Raw genomic sequence first — 17,007 nt, 5'->3', positions numbered from 1 at the left:
TGTGACAGGCCTTTGGCAGAGCTCTCCTAAGCTCTCCCTCCTCTCATTTCCAAGTGCTTTACTGCATTTTTGCATATTTTTTCTCCTAAAGCTAGTTTCAGCAGGAATGATCAAAACAGCAATTAAAGCCCTTCCTACAATATTTTATGATTATGATGAGGCGCTCCATTGAAGACTATTGAGGTGTTACAGTGTTTACCAGAATCTACTGCTTTTCAATCCTATGATTCTTCTGCATCATGCTGAACCCATTGATCACTCATTTGTCTTGCACATGGATTCATTCAAGCATGAACAAGGTTGAATTTATCCAACTGTTGCAACTGTGCTTGACCATAAAGGAGAAATGGCTTATGCATAGCCCTGCTTTTTTGTTAACACTGATGCCTTAGGTTTAATTTTTCTTTAACAGCATCTGTAAAGAGGACTCTTATTTTCCTCATATTCCAAATTCAGTGACAGATAAACTGTAAACCTAAATATGAATGTGTGCAGCTGATGGACACAAGATTAGTAAAAGGGCAAGGGGCTGAGGCTTTCATTGGAAACAATTGTACGGACAGAAGGCAGCTGCTGCTGCTGCCACGTGATGTGCTGACAAGGGCTCTAGCTGTTGCTCAGTTCCTTTTTGTAGCTCTACTTGCAGCTTTGAAGTGTTGAGACTTGGTTCCCCTTTCTTTTAATGTCTTTTATTCTATCCTTATCACTTCAATATCTTCTCTTGAGAGACTTGCAGGCAGGTTATCACTGCAATAGAATTCTTTTTTTTTTTTTTAATCATACCCATACTCTCCAAATTTAGAAATGCCTGGTTTTAGACCAGCAGAAATGGTGATGATAATCATGGTTAGCCCAGAGTCCAGATCCCCAGACAAGTTTATAGGCATGGGGAACATCCAAGGTCAAATCCAAGGGAAATCATAAGCAATCCCAGGATAGGATCAGGTCCACATACAGCAAGAAGTGTCAGACATAGCCCAGGAGTTTCTGGGCAGGTCTACACTTAAAAGGCAGGTCTGAGGTCAAGCCAGCAAGTCAAGCCTGCAATACGCTGTATTTATCCTAGTTTCACTGAAGTTTTTCTTTAATGAGCTTTATTCAAATTGTAATCATCAACATCTATACTAATCAAGTGGGAAATCTGAACAGTTTGACCTGGTAGAAAACTTCTTTTCTTTCATATCATAAATCCAGACATACCCTGTGATGGCTACAATGAGAAAAAACATGTGTGAACTTTCTCAAAAACACTGATTTTTTTCATAATATATTCTTATTCATAAGGCAAATACTACATCTTTTTCCCTGCTAGCAACATGTTTTGCATTTATTTTGGATTTGTGTTTTGTTTGATTCATAGCCATATTCTGCAGCCTTTTCCCTAAGTACCTTCAGTATTTCCCTGCTGAATACCTATTCTAAAGCAAGGTCTCCCCTTCTGCTATCTCTGTAGTGATATTTGCTTTTCATGCTGTTCCCAAAGTCATTCCCTACTGCAGTTACTGTATTTTATAAACAACAGATGCTCCTTGCCCCTTGTCCATCTTAAATGATAGCTGTCAAGATGTGACATCAGAATAGGCCACCTTGGCAGCAGACAAACATAAAATACCCCATTCCAAAGTCTGGGCTGTAGATGCTTTTCAGTGCTAACTGCTCTGGCTGGAGATGTGAGCATAATTCCAATTCTTCTGCCTTTTCTCCAGGTTTAGAAAAACAACCTTCCCAGAACACTTAAAATTCTGGCAAAATAATTCATTTAATAAATTATGCTCCAATTAAATTCAATCATTCATGTTGCCAGTGGGTAAAATTCATACCCATACCAATGCAAAAGAACAGTAGAAGGCAAAAATCTACCCTTTAAGTTTTGAGCTAATTTTCTTTCTTTCATTCATCCTGGAATTGTTTTGACTGTGAACTGAAAAAAAGAAAAAAAGTCCTTCAGCATGATAATAGCTATTTTTCATCCTTTACCAGAGAAATTCAAGAGAATTTACATGGTAATTACAGGTCAAGCTGTAAAAAGGCGTGTGAAGATAAATCAAATTCTCTTACACCTACTCTCGCTGACTTGTCCTTAAGTTCTGTTGGATGGAAACCAGTAATGTTTTAAATATTAATTTTTCCCAGGCTTTATTTTTATGCTTTATTTTCTCATTGGAAATTTTAAAATGTAACTGCATATTTTTTTTCTTTTAGAACCTATGTTCCAGTACATAGTTTACAGACACTTGAAAATTCAGGAGAGCTAACTAAGGGAAGAAAGCTGTGTTGTCAGGGTTTAATTCTGGACATTTCATTTTCATTGTGAAAGGGTTCAAGGGGCTGAAAATCATCAAAAATTACTGTCACTTAAATACTTCATTTGCATCTATTCCATCTGAATCACAAATTAGTTCTAAGAGTCCCATGGCCTGTGTTAAGTTTGGTAAGATGACTAAGAGGTATGAACCTCTGAAATTTCTTATATGTGATATGTTAGAAAGTTATGCCAGTTTAAGCCTTGTACCAAAATAAAAAAAGAAAAAACAAACCAAAAAACAAACAAAAAAAAACCCACCAAAACCAAAAAACCCCCCATGATTTGTAAAGATACACAATAGTGAATTTCCTTTAAAGCAGGCAGGAGAAAGCTGATTTGCATGAGTTTGCACACCAGGGACCCTGAGGACAATACAGTCAGGATCCAAACTTACTACAACTTAGATGTTCTTGCCTCCTGACATAATAACTGCACCAATTTACAGTTTCTTTATGCATTAGCAGAATGAAAGCAAGTAAAAAGTATTCCAAGTGAGTTTAATGGAAAGGGCTCTAATTTACAGGACATTATGAATAATTTTGTACTTCCTCCATACAAATTAATAACATGAAATGTCTATTAATTCACCTGTTTCATCCCCTACAGTACAATAAATCTACTCTGTGCTTACATGAGTCTACCTTAAATGAGAAAGTAATGAGAAGCTGTCTTAGAAAGCACCTACTTGGCCAATTGTTTGAGAAAAATTTCTGACCACGCACATAGGAGGGGAAATCTGTAACAGATAAATTAGACATACAAGTCAAAAGAAATTTGACTTTCCCATTAAGAAATAAAATATACATGGCTATAGAACTCCTTCTAGTATGTCTATTTTTGCTGTGTCATTCATAATGGAGATTGTACACAAAAGTCAACCATTTCCACCCATTTCTAACTTTCTTTCTTACCTGGAGTCAACAGTGACTTCATTTACAGATTATTACAAAGATCTTTCTGCTTTTTTAAAAATATTTGAACAAGCTATCATATAAAGTAAGAAATAGTCACTGTGATCAACTCTCCTCTGAAAAGTGAACACTTTGAAGTGACAGAACTTTACCAGCTACTCCATCATTGCTGAATGAGGTTCCAACACCAGCTCAGTGTTTTTCTGCTTGTATATGCAATATTCATACCAGTACTTCCAGTTCACATGTCTTAATGGGAGTTTACATATAGCTAATGAATACTCCAATAATTGAATTTATGTTTCCACAGGCACATAGTCCTGGAATATTATTTTTTACTTTCCAGTTTATTCAGTCTGTGGCCACACATTTGGGCATACTAAAACACAAGTTTCTTTGCTTGTTTTAAGTTTAGATGCATCCACATAACTTCCTAGCAATGTATTATTCTTTCCATTATTTAATTTTTTCCAGTCTTCATTGGTCATGTTTGAATCCATATTGTAATAGTAATGTGAAATACATGGATGCAAAAATCGAAGATCACAAAGGCCAGTTTTTTATATACATAGCTAGAGACAGGACAAGAGAATTGTTTTAAACTAAGAGAGGAGAGATTAAGATTAGATGTTAGGAAGGATGTCTTGTTATTGTCAAGAAGGCAATGAGGTATTGGAACAGCTTGCCCAGAGAATTAGTGGGTATGTCATTGCTGGAAGTGTTCAAGGCGAGGCTGGAGGGGGCTCAGAGCAATGTGGTCTGGTGGAAGGCATTCCAGCCATGACAGAGGGATTGGAAATAGATTATCGTTAAGATCTCTTGCGATCCAAACCATTCTTTGATTCTATGATTCATATCTACACATTAGGTGTCCAGGGGTAGATCTCTATTCTCTGAGCCAAGTTTAATGCCAAGACTGTTTAAATCTAGCCTCCTGTACAGCACATTGGCTGTATTCACAGTCTGTCATGCTCCTGTGACCTCAAGGCATCAGCATCTTTACTATTTGGAGAAAAAATTCAGGTCATGTACCTGAAGAAATGTGAGAACTGTTTCAGACACTTGTTTGAGAAGAGCAATGGCTTAGCAAGCAACCATTGCCAGTTTGATAGTCTCCTCTGTCTTTCCAAACCCACTACTAATTATTGAGCACTGAACTTTATTATTACATTGTAAAAATAAGAAAGCAAAATCTACATTAGTTATGGCACATCATCTATGAAAAATTCTTCTATTTGCTGTGTAAGTAGTCTTGCATCTTCTTTGCAAAGAGCATCTATGAAAATTATCATTATTTATATTTTTTATTGCAGCACACAACAGCTGTGTCACAGAATGCTTCAGATTAGAAGGCACCACAGTGATCATCTGGTCCAACCTCCCTGCATAAGGCAGGGTCATCCTAGAGTACATGGCACAGAATTGTGTTCACATGGTTCTTGAATATCTCCAGTGAGGGGGACTCCACCACTTCTCTGAACAACCTGTTCCAGTCCACGGTCACCCACACAGTGAAAATTCTTCTTTGCATTCAGGTGGAACTTCCTGTGCAGCAGTTTCTGCTCATTGTGTCTTGTCCTATTGCTTGGCAACACTGGGCAGAGCCTGGCAACATCCTCTGGATACCCTCCCTTCAGATACTGATAGACATTGATGAGGTCTGGTCTCAGGCATCTCTTCTTGAGAGTGAACAGGCCCAGCTCCTTCAGCCTTTCCTCATAAGAGACATGCTCCTGTTCCCCAATCATCTTTGTTGCCCCAAATCAATATGTTATTTCTAATCCCAGCCTACATCTACAGTTGATTAGCAAGAATATTTAAAAACCAGTGACAATGTCTTTCAATGCTAAAAATTTACCGGAAGCTTTTCAAACTGTTGGGCTTTTTGCAGCAAATGAAGTGTACTGCTTAGAGAAAAGTAAATGAAGCTGAACATATACTTGGTATTGATTCAGACTACACAACAGATGGCCACATGGATGGAAATAAAGTGCTTGTCCTTTTATTATTATTAGTTAATATTTACATCACTGGAATGCCCAGAGGCCTCAGTCAGGAGCAGAGACCCATTATGCTAGACACTACACAAATACACACCGGAACATTTTGTTCCAGTATCATCTTTCTCCTGCTGCACACTAAACTCATTGATGACTCAGAGAGTCATTCAAGCATACAGTACGTTGATTTCTGCCAGCTGCTCTGAAAAGGGAAGGAAGGAAGGAAGTGTCGGAAGGAGGGAAGGAAGGAAAGGAAGGAAAGGAAGGAAGGAAGGAAGTGTCGGAAGGAAGTGTCGGAAGGAAGTGTCGGAAGGAAGGAAGGAAGGAAGGAAGGAAGGAAGGAAGGAAATCTTCATAAATGCAATTTAATTTTGAAGGTTTTGTCTTATGTTTCTTATAACAGGGATGTGTTGGAATGCCCCTTCTTGTTCTGGTTTCTCAGGTTAACTGCTTAGTTTCCATGTTTCCTTAGTTTCTATACCATACAGAAACTTGTTTTTGTAATTCTGTCTCCTCCCTTTTGAAGAATTCTCCTTGCTTATTCTCAACTTCTTCCATGGCACATGCCTTTACCAGCACATCACCCTGCTCCTCCAAACCTGGCAAAACACTAGGAGCAATATAGGAGTTAAAAGTGTATGGTGTTCACTGGCCAACAAATACATCTCTAAATATTAACTAAACTAGTTCATGCCATTTTCAAATTCAAAATGTTCCACTCTTTTCATTCAGTGTGATGTACTTTAATGGTGCTCATTAATATGTCGCAGCATTATATATGATCAATTCTACAACACAAATGATTATTGTATATAGTCAGTTCTCCACAGAAAAGCCCCAGTGGCAATAGGTTTTTTGTCTGAGGACGGTTTCTACCAGGTAACAGGTGTGAGGCCTCCCCCTGCCCCATCAATCCTTGGTCACAGCAGGTGCACAGTTCTGTCTCTCACAATTACGTCCTAGTGGAGTTTGAAACCAGATTTCAATCAACTGCTTTCTGATCCTGTGGATGGGTCTCAGCTACATTGGCATACAAAGTTTCTCTCTCCTCTTTTCCTGCTTTCTCACCTTTTAGAAAGAAAAATTGAAAGACTTTTTTTAGAAGTCTACTAAGAGCTTTGATGTTTAGGACTGACACAAATACCCACTACATAGCTCCCTTCACATACAGTAGAAATTCAACTATCTAAAAAAAAGAATACTTTTTAGGATTCTAAAATTAAAGAACTAGAAAAATAAGGCTTTGCATGGAAATTTTTATGCAGAATAAACTCTCTGAAATATTATAGTATTAGCCACGCAAAAACCCCTTAAATGTAAAAGAAATTATTAGATTGCAAAATAAAAGCATTCTAAAATTCAATTAATATTAAAGAAATATTATCAATATTATAATTTTAATGTCTTATAATGCAAATACAAATGTGGAAAAAAAGAAACGAGAAATATTGCTTAGACTTATATTAAGGATGTCTACTTCTCAAAGAAATTAAGTGTTCCTGATGACATTTAAAGGAAGAAAATCCATTATATTTGCAGTCAATCATGGATTCAGAGTTAATATCATAACCTACCTTTTATACCTTTTCAGAAAAGTCACAGATGATGATTTGTGCGTTCGGTGTCCCATAGCACTCATCTGATGAAATGTTAATTAATTTTATTGTTGGTAGTATTTTTCTTTAGTTACTTTTGGGGTTAAAAGAAATATATCTGTACAGTTTGCTGATTGGTACAGCTTAGTCTAAACTTACATTCACTAAAACCAGTTAATAACTATATTCACACTCAGATTTTTGGAAGCTGTCTGGTAACAGTCATTATTAATTCCTGATGTGATCCTTTGACTCATATTTTTGTAGAGAAGAAAAAAACTCTACATTAATAATACCAAGGATAATTGATAATGTACGATCTTCATGCAGGTGCTCCTATGAAAGACTAGTAATACTGTCCCAAATATGATGTGATGCACTATTACAGGAAACAAGAAGCACTGCAACATTCCTCCAGAGAAAAAAAGGATATGCTGTTCCACACAAATACTTCCCTTCTACTAATGCTATCTCTTGTCAGGGGTTGTTGCTTATAAAATACTTCTTGTAGGGTTATTTAGTTAGGGATATTTCCTGTAAATCAAATAGAAATATTAGGTCAAGCTCTATCTGGAAAACTGGGGGAAATTATCTTGACTGACTAGGTCAGATAAGCAAAATACTGTATCTTTGGTAATAATTCCCACTTTAGAAAGATCAGTAACTTGACCTGGAAGTTAAAATAATGGGAGGGGAAGATTGATCCATAATGGCAAATAATAGACCAGAGTTATTTAACATTTCCACCTCAGGATGTTTTGACAACAGATATTCTCTCATTTTCATGAAAAGTTTTTCCTATTCAGCCATTATTCATCACCCATCCTTCCTTGTATCTCCCTTAACTTATTGGCCAGTATTGATAGCCTGCATTTTTCACAAGATGACCTCTTGTTCTTCCAGAGGATCAAGCAAAATTATGCTTATTTGCCAAGGTTGCCTATATAGAGTTTTCTGGCTTCAAATGAAGCATTTCCAACTTATCTGAACATTGTCTTATAGTACTGCCATGTCATTCAGTTTAAAGACATTATTATAACATCAAGTGGGAGACCATAAACAGATGCACATGAGCCATACATGCTGCTAAGGAATGGGATAAATATGTGATATTCCTTCTGGAATAAAATCTTAGATCAAATGTCATCAAGTAGCTCTAGTGGTATTTAGCTGCATGACTAGATTTTATTGCTCAGCTCTTTGGTTTATCTTCAAATTTGATGCAAACAAATCTGGAATTTATCTCCAACCCTGGATTTTTGTACTTAATTGGGAATGTGGTGGCCAAAAGGCCTCAGAACATGTGGTATGAACTGCACATATTCTCTGTCAGTCCCTAAAGCATTTTGGTAGCACAATGAGTATCAGAGTGATTGCAACTCTACAGCCAGGAGCCTATTGTCTATTTCAGAGCAGTGAGCTGAACCCACTTCAGCTGGCTTTTTTGGCAGTGGCACATATCTAATCAGAAGATTTTCTCCCTACCTCATGCCAACTATGGCAATGCCATAACCCCTCCCTGACAGCCTTGTTGACTTTCCTTTACAGGCAATCCAACTGCACAAGGTAAAACCCAGGAACAGCGAGACTGTTGTGTAAGGTCATACATTCACATTCTAGTAATAAATTATAGGCTTCACATGCCAATAAAGCTGGAAATAATGGATGCTACTGACAGACGCTCTCAATATTAAAAAAGTTATTTTTGATGTTTCTTAAAAGCAATGTAAGTATAGATTCAGAAAGTCACATAAGCTTATTCTTCTGATGCAGGTAGTAGCAGCCTCTGCAGAAAGGAGGTCAGACTCTGTTCTTGTTTATGTCAAGGACTCAAAGCAGTATTCCTGGTTGACACTGGGGACAAAGAAGGAAGAATTTCACCTTTAAAATCTTAAGTTAAAGACAGGACAAAGAGCTTCTTTTCAAAGATGCTTGGTTTCAATTTGTGTGTATTGGTCTTGATCTCTATCACTGTTTTTACATTGACACAATTCAACTGGGTACTGATGAGTCACTTCTAATTTAGCCTAATATATTAGAAAGGAAAAGTGTTCAAACTGTATGAAAAATCAAACATAAGGCAGACTTTTTTTTGCTAATATGTGTTAGAGGAATTTTCTTAGCTATTTTGACATTCATTTTGCAAAAAAAACCCCAAAAGTTTTAATGTCTCGCTTCTGACAGGCTAGGGATTGTTTTCTGTTATAGTACTTTATGACCCACATCATTTGCTATGTGTCACATTTATCAAATAATGCTTATTAATAAAGTTAATATTAAGTTTTTGACTAATTCATCTGAAAACTCCTCAGCACCCACGCATGATATAACCTTTTTGTAAATGTGAGTCATTTACTTAAACTAAGGAAATGTTTATGGCAGTGTAAAACATTAATTAGTTATCAGTCTAAGAAAATACCAGGAACTAATGTTCAAATTCCTTGTATTCTAACAGATGTCAAAGAGATTAAGTCAAACAATTAACCTTCATATGACAAAAAAATGTCATTGAGGAGATCACTTAGTGTATCTTTTAAACACAAAGAACATGCAAAAGCAAGCAAAACTCTAGTCAGCAAAAATAGACACTTATTTTTGTACAGAGATATATTTTACATTGGATGTTATTTGGGGTAGCCTTAAGTCTATGCTTCACGTTGCTTGGGCAGCATGTGCTAGTGCCACAACAAATCCATTCCTTCGAATATAGTCTGAAATACAAGAACTTTTAAATCATGGTCAGAGTGGTCGTGGTAATAGTTTACTAACCCATATTTAAATCTAAGATGTAGTGACTCTGCATTACCTTCCTTTTAGGGATTTGTCCTTAGTTAAATAATGGCCTTGTAAAATTGCAAGGCAAAAATAAACTGTTTTTGTCTTAACTAAACACAGATAACTGTGTGATGTGAAATTACTGAAAAGATGTGATTTGGGGAAATTACAGTTCTTTGCTTAATATGTACTGTGCATGCCCTACAGCCATCCCTAACCAGTAGCTCCCAATTTCATTTAAATTGTAATGATTTCCTTTAAGGACAATTACGTTGCCTAAGAGCAATGCATACATAATAATGCTGCTTTGGCATGGTTCAGTATAGACCAGGAGTAATAACTGTTTATTAATATGATAATTAACTGTTAATGCTTAGCAACCTAATTATATCTGTTAAATAACTTACATTTTTAAGCCAAATTCTAACAGAAGGAATTATATTAAAAATAATAAAAAACTATGAATAGTAAAGGGCACAGTTTTCTATGCTTCACGTTGCTTGGGCAGCATGTGCTAGTGCCACAACAAATCCATTCCTTCGAATATAGTCTGAAATACAAGAACTTTTAAATCATGGTCAGAGTGGTCGTGGTAATAGTTTACTAACCCATATTTAAATCTAAGATGTAGTGACTCTGCATTACCTTCCTTTTAGGGATTTGTCCTTAGTTAAATAATGGCCTTGTAAAATTGCAAGGCAAAAATAAACTGTTTTTGTCTTAACTAAACACAGATAACTGTGTGATGTGAAATTACTGAAAAGATGTGATTTGGGGAAATTACAGTTCTTTGCTTAATATGTACTGTGCATGCCCTACAGCCATCCCTAACCAGTAGCTCCCAATTTCATTTAAATTGTAATGATTTCCTTTAAGGACAATTACGTTGCCTAAGAGCAATGCATACATAATAATGCTGCTTTGGCATGGTTCAGTATAGACCAGGAGTAATAACTGTTTATTAATATGATAATTAACTGTTAATGCTTAGCAACCTAATTATATCTGTTAAATAACTTACATTTTTAAGCCAAATTCTAACAGAAGGAATTATATTAAAAATAATAAAAAACTATGAATGTTATAGTAAAGGGCACAGTTCCAGTTAAAATGCTGGATTTTGATTTCACTTGCATGAAATGGATTTTGAATTTCTGCATATTGTGAACAAAAGAAGCTTTAAGTGTTTCCTTGTTCTAAGAAGATGACTCAATGTCAGAATTTGGGCCTTATTTCAGACAATGTATAAATGAACTATGAACATCATAAAATTTAAAGAAATAAATAAGGCTATGTGTACTCTTTAGGATTATTAGAAAGAGTTGAGAAAGGGAAAGACTTTTAGCAAGAGTTGCACAAGTTTCACTAACAGTGACCTTAGAAAATTGTCCTGTTACTGTCATTTGTTTGTTATAGTAATAAGAACTACATTGATACAACCCTGGTTAGGAGTAATAAGGTGATCTAACTGGCGGTAGTCTGAGAGAGGAAAATCAAGGATGACACCCAAATGGTGTATCTTATGACAAAAAATGCTTTTTTCTCTGTTTTAGTCTAAAGAAGAAAAAGCTGAGGAGGAACAAGACAGTCTGAAAGTCAGAAGTTAACTAAAATTGAGGAAGAACTGAATTTATTAAAGTCAGTGAACTGAACACAAAGAACAGTCTTTAACTGAACAAAGAAATGTTGAAGTGAAGATTTAGCATGTATTTCTAATGATATACATAGCAAACCCAGCAACAGGTAATTTCAAATATTCAAAATTAATTTTGGAAAATTGTTCTCTAAAGTGCTATCACTGTACTTAAGATATCTGTGATATTTGATTATCTTTTCCCTTATTCACTGGATCTGCAGCCTGTGCAAAAAAGTCACAGTTTCACGGTTTCAGCTCTGTGGCTGCTAACTTTTATTGCGTTCTTCTCATACCTTGACCAAACAATGCTTAAAACATTGTAATTGCAATTTCCGTTATCACTCTTCTACAGACTTCAAAAAAACATCTAAAGAAAAAACTCATCTCAGGATATCTAGAATCACAGATAAGAATGAATCTAATTATCCTGAACACAGTGCCCTATCACGGGATTCTGTACTTTAGGAAAAAGCTTCGTATTTGTTTAAGATGCAAGTGGAAATTTTCCACCTTATGTCTTTCTTACAGCATCTTCTTTTTCCCCATTATTCTGAAGACTATTATGTCTTACATGGTTTATCTAACACTAAGCCTTAGTCCAGATTTTTTTATTATAATAAAGTTTTTTGAAATTCTATCAGTCCTTCACTTCTGGGATTTCCTATCCCCAACCCTTTCTTCTGCTTGTCACCATTAAGTTAAATAAGAGCATAATTTATATGATCCTTCTGATCTCCTTTCTTTCATAGCTCTGAAGCTGGTTTTATAACCTATCTCCTATCACATTCATTATCACAAACTATAATTCCATTCTTCAGGATAAAGAATACAACCTGATTATGTATTCTTAATAAGTTCTTCCTTAAGTAGCATTCCAACATTGAAAATTTTAATTATCAACTAGCATTTGAATTTGATTTTGTTCCAAAGTTAAGACCAAATGGCATTTGCAGAATACAATGTCATACCAGCCAGTGTCACCTGGCTGGCAGATAGACACTTATTGCCTCTTTTTCCCTAGGAATTCATTGACATGATAAGGTCAACATACAAGGGGCATGTTGAGAAATATTAGGGGTGATAGGTAACACAGGGATTGATTCAAAATACCCTGAAGTGATCCAGAAGTTTTGTATTAACTCACTAGACACTAGATGGGACTTTAGAATATAGATATTATTAATGACAAAAAATTAAAATATATCTTAATAACGGTCATTTGATCACAAAGATAATGGTAGGAGAACTGACTGACACCAAGTGTACTCTCAGATGTCGTATTATCCTTATTCAAGAAAATTTAATTTGTAAGACTTGAAGGAAGCAAAAAAGTAACACTGAAATTTGTGACCTTTCATTACAACTGGAATAAATCAACTCTAAAATAAAAGGGCATAACACTAGCACTCTGCATTCTCCACACTGAGGAACCTCATTTATCTCTTAGAAGAGAAATGGATTCTTGGCAAACTGAGCTGGCTGACAGTGTTCTGACTTATTTGAGCCAGCTATTTCAGGGTGATTCATTAAGATCTATTAACAGAAAATTTAAGATCCCTGACTTTTCACTTTTTATTTCAGAATTAGAAATTCTGCTGCAGTGAGGTCAATTAAACCCTGTATTATTATCAAGCTGATAAAGTAAAAAAGAGTTTTATTTTTCTTTAACTCAATTATGGATGGTGCAGCAGACTATACGGAGTCCTAGAACTGTACTGCGATCATAATTAGTAGATTGAGGAGTCACTGGACACGTACACACATACACTTCATATATATATGCGCATATACATGAAGTAATTATGGTTGACATTAATCCTAGTATTATTTGAGTGTTTGCCCCCTTCAGGAAATTTCTGCTTGTACCCCTTGAGGTGTCAGTGCTGCAAAGATAGAAAAAAGGAGACATATTTGTTTGCAGGAATGTAAAGCACCAGTGCAATGCTCGTTAGTACCTATATAATATCTATGACCAGCAAGGTCCCTGTCAATGGCAAGATGAACATGAGTCAGCAGTGCCCTGGATCCAGGAGGGTCAGCAGCATGCTGGGGTGATTCAGACATAGCATGGCCAGCCAGGCAAGAGAGGGGATTTTCCTGTTCTACTCTGCACTAGGGCGACCTCACCTTGAGTGCCAGGGGCAGTTTTGGGTGCCACAACATAAGAAAGACATAAAGCTGTTAGAGTGTCCAAAGGAGGGAAACAAAGCTGGTGAAGGAACTTGAGGGGAAGCTGTATGAGGAGCAGCTGAGGTCACTTGATCTGTTCAGCCTGGAGAAGAGGAGACTGAGGGGAGACCTCATTGCAGTTACAACATCATCACGAGGGGAAGAGGAGGGGCAGATGCTGATCTCTTTCTGGTGACCAGTGAAAGGACCACACTGACTGGCCTGAATCTCTGTAGGAGGAGGTTTAAGTTTGATATCAGGAAAGATTCTTTACCCAGAGATTGGTTGGGCATTGGAAGAGGCTTCCCAGGAAAGTGATCACAGCACCAAGATTGACAGGGTTCAAGACGTTTGGACAGTGCTCTCAGGCACATGGTGTGCCTCTTTGGATGTCTTTTGCAGAGCTAAAAGTTGGACTCAATGATCCCTGAGGATCATTGAGGGATGGATCCCTTCCAATTCAGAATATTCTATAATTCTGTGAACATTATAACCTGACCGTACTGACCTCACCTCATGCCAGATAAGACAGCTTGCTTTAACCGAGTGGCTCACAGATCCTAACTCAAGCACCTTCTCAGACTCTTCTAAAATGACTAAACACAGACTGAGAAAGATGATCTACAAAACTATTTTGCAGTCATAAGGGAGCTGCATAAAGCTAGTCAATAGGTAACACTCCATGCATACATCTGTATGCAGAAGTCACTTCTCAGAGAGAAGAAGCCTCTTTCAATCTAGAATAACAGTTTAGGTCCATTCCTGAGAGTTTGAAGGCTTATCTGAGCAGGCCTGTATTTGTTCAAGAGCAGACGTCAGTGATGGTTTCTGACTAGAGTCACTACCCTAGTAGCTATGTGCACTTGCCCGGTAAAGGATCTGTGCTGGGTTTGAAACTCACCTGGAAGAAATTCATACACACTCTACTTGAGTGCAAAGTTTGGCTTTTATGTGTAGCTGTTTGAGTATATGAAAAAGAATTCAAGAATTGTGGCAAGTGAGAACAGGAGAGAAAGATCACTTGACATTCAGATTCTGAGTGTCCTCTGCTTGGGTGTGGAGGAAATCAGGTGCTGGTCCTCACCAGCCTGCTTCTGATTTTCTAATCACCACACAGTGTGAAACACATAAACAACTCAAGGCATAATGATTTGAAATCTGATGTCTTTTTATCAGTGACTATTCACTTATCTGAGAGTCCAGCTTTCTAAATTGGTTCCAGGTTCATCTTTCTAAATTGGTTCATTTGGTTCCAGGAATACCACATCTTTTCGTACTTTGGTTAGGGTGCAAGAGCAGGAAACATCCCTGAAAAGGCAAACTGCTGGGGCTTTTCCCTTGCCAGAAAGTTGGAGCAGGAGAAAGGCACAGGTATAAATACTAAGCAGGGAAAAAGACTGACATCAAGTTTCTCATTTCCTACCTAAACTGCAAATTGTCTGAACTGGAAGCTGCTTGGCTGAGTAAAGAGGAAAGGGACACCTTTCCTCCAGCCCTGCATTTCAGTGCCCACAGCTGCTACTCTCCAGAGAAGGTCCATGCTCTGTGTGCACTTCAGGAATGCTGTGAGCCTGGCTGTGAGGCCAGGCTTGTATGAGGTGCCTGTGTCACCAGCCCAAGTCAGGGTGTAGCAGAGGTGAGTGCTGCTCACCTCACTCCCTAGGGCCACTTCTACTGTGCTCTGTGCCCACCTATGAAATTTTTCAAGTCAAATTTAAGGCATCAAACTAGAGTAAACAAGTGATGAACCGTGTGCTTTGGGGATACATATCCACATATGGTGGCAGTTTTTGTGATGTTCACTCTTCCTAATTTGCACCACATCAGTCGTTTCTTAATCTCCAGGTATACCAAAAAAAAAAAAAAATACAAATGGATAAAAATTACTGTCCTATCCTGCAGTTTCATTCTACCCAGTGGTCTAACATTCTTCCAAGCGAAAATAAGAAAATATTTGATTGCATTTTCCACAGATTGCTGGTCATGTAATTTTTTTGTAACTTCTCTGTGAGGCTCCAGTGGAGTGATATAAATAACAGAGAGGGATTAAAATAAAAATTACTCAGTAGTTTGTATAATCCTCTCCACATTGTTTTGTATTGTGAAAAATCATTTCTTGTCTCTTGGAATCTTTTTTTCCGAAAAATCAGTAAAGTGGAGAAATGTTGAGCTCTCATATGTCACCCTGTTTAACAGACTCTCAATCACTTTCATTTAGTGAATGACACTGGACCTCACAAGTGACCCTAGACCATACTCTCTCTTAATGTCATATTATTGTTATGTATTGTATTACTAGAGCCTAGATGCAGCAATTTGTAGACTATGAAAAGCAAGGTTGCTTTGCACTCCTCAAAACAAAAGAATATCCTATTTATAAATTAATACTCAAACACAAAAAAAATCCTAGTCTCACTCTAAAAATAATAAAGTCACTGCTTTATTTATGATTTACTTTTCTCATAATGTTTTTCTGTCTTGACAGAGTTTTCTTAGCACATATATAAATACAGACATGATTAAAATTGTTGATGACTTAATAGAAATAAAGACATTGTGAGAGAGAAGTCTATAAGCTGATTTGAAAGAGGCTGGGCAATTGGTTGTGGGAACAGTATATAAAAATAAAAGGAAGATATCTGAAATAGAATGTAAAATTACTTAAAGGATCACATAGCTATATTCTTGCAAGAGATAAAAAGGAAAATATTTTATTCCTAAGTATATTTATATATCTATATGACCTTCAAATAAAGAACAAAAAACAATACCATGGCAATGTTCTCATCCATTTCAAGCTGATGAAGGATTTTAGAACAATAAAAGCAATATATTCCTCAAATTTAGGGAGACGAAATATAACAACAACTCATACAGAATAAGAAGATGCCTATAGCACTGAAAAAGGAAAAAGCTTTCATAGAGAAAACATTTCCAGTCTCCATGATGCAAAAAATGCAAAAATCATTTTATAAATAGAAGCATTTGTGATGATGTGTGTCTATATTTAAAATCTTGAGATATTAACAAAATAATCTCAGAATGTTATTATTAATTTTCTACCATCACTGCAAATTAGTTCTAGAGCTCTTTTCTAAAAAAATATGTAATATGTAACAGTGTGTGGAATAATTGTCCTTACACAGCTGAAGTTGACTTTATTATCAATCAGTGTCCCATTTGAGCCATAAATATTTGTCCAATGTCACAGGAACAATTAACATTATGTAACACTAAAAAGCTGAGGACCATTAAACAGTTTTGAGATTTCACAGCACAGCTTTTTGGCCCCTTGGAGCTGTTCTAATCTATTTTCTCCTCGTGATCCATTAATGAATAACAGAAGAATAAGTTTGATATCTGCACTTGAATTCATTCCACTCACCAATCTTGCTTTGAAATCAGTGAAGAAAATCAGAAACTTTTGAACCATTGTTCAACTCATTTTAAAGTGAGCACCTAAAATAGGTCAGAAGTATTGTACCTTGAAATGTTTTATTTCTATCTCTTGATTAGAAAAGGAGCCTAAAAAGGCTACAACACATATAGAGGTCTCTACTGTAGATTTCTAACATTAAATGAGGTTAATTCTATTAATATAATTTAAATCTTTATT

This window comes from Passer montanus, unplaced genomic scaffold (genome assembly GCF_014805655.1).
Source record: "Passer montanus isolate IOZ18808 unplaced genomic scaffold, ASM1480565v1 scaffold30, whole genome shotgun sequence".
NCBI classification, from domain to species: domain Eukaryota; kingdom Metazoa; phylum Chordata; class Aves; order Passeriformes; family Passeridae; genus Passer; species Passer montanus.
The sequence above is the reverse complement of the archived record's forward strand: the minus strand, read 5'-3'. Positions refer to the sequence as shown.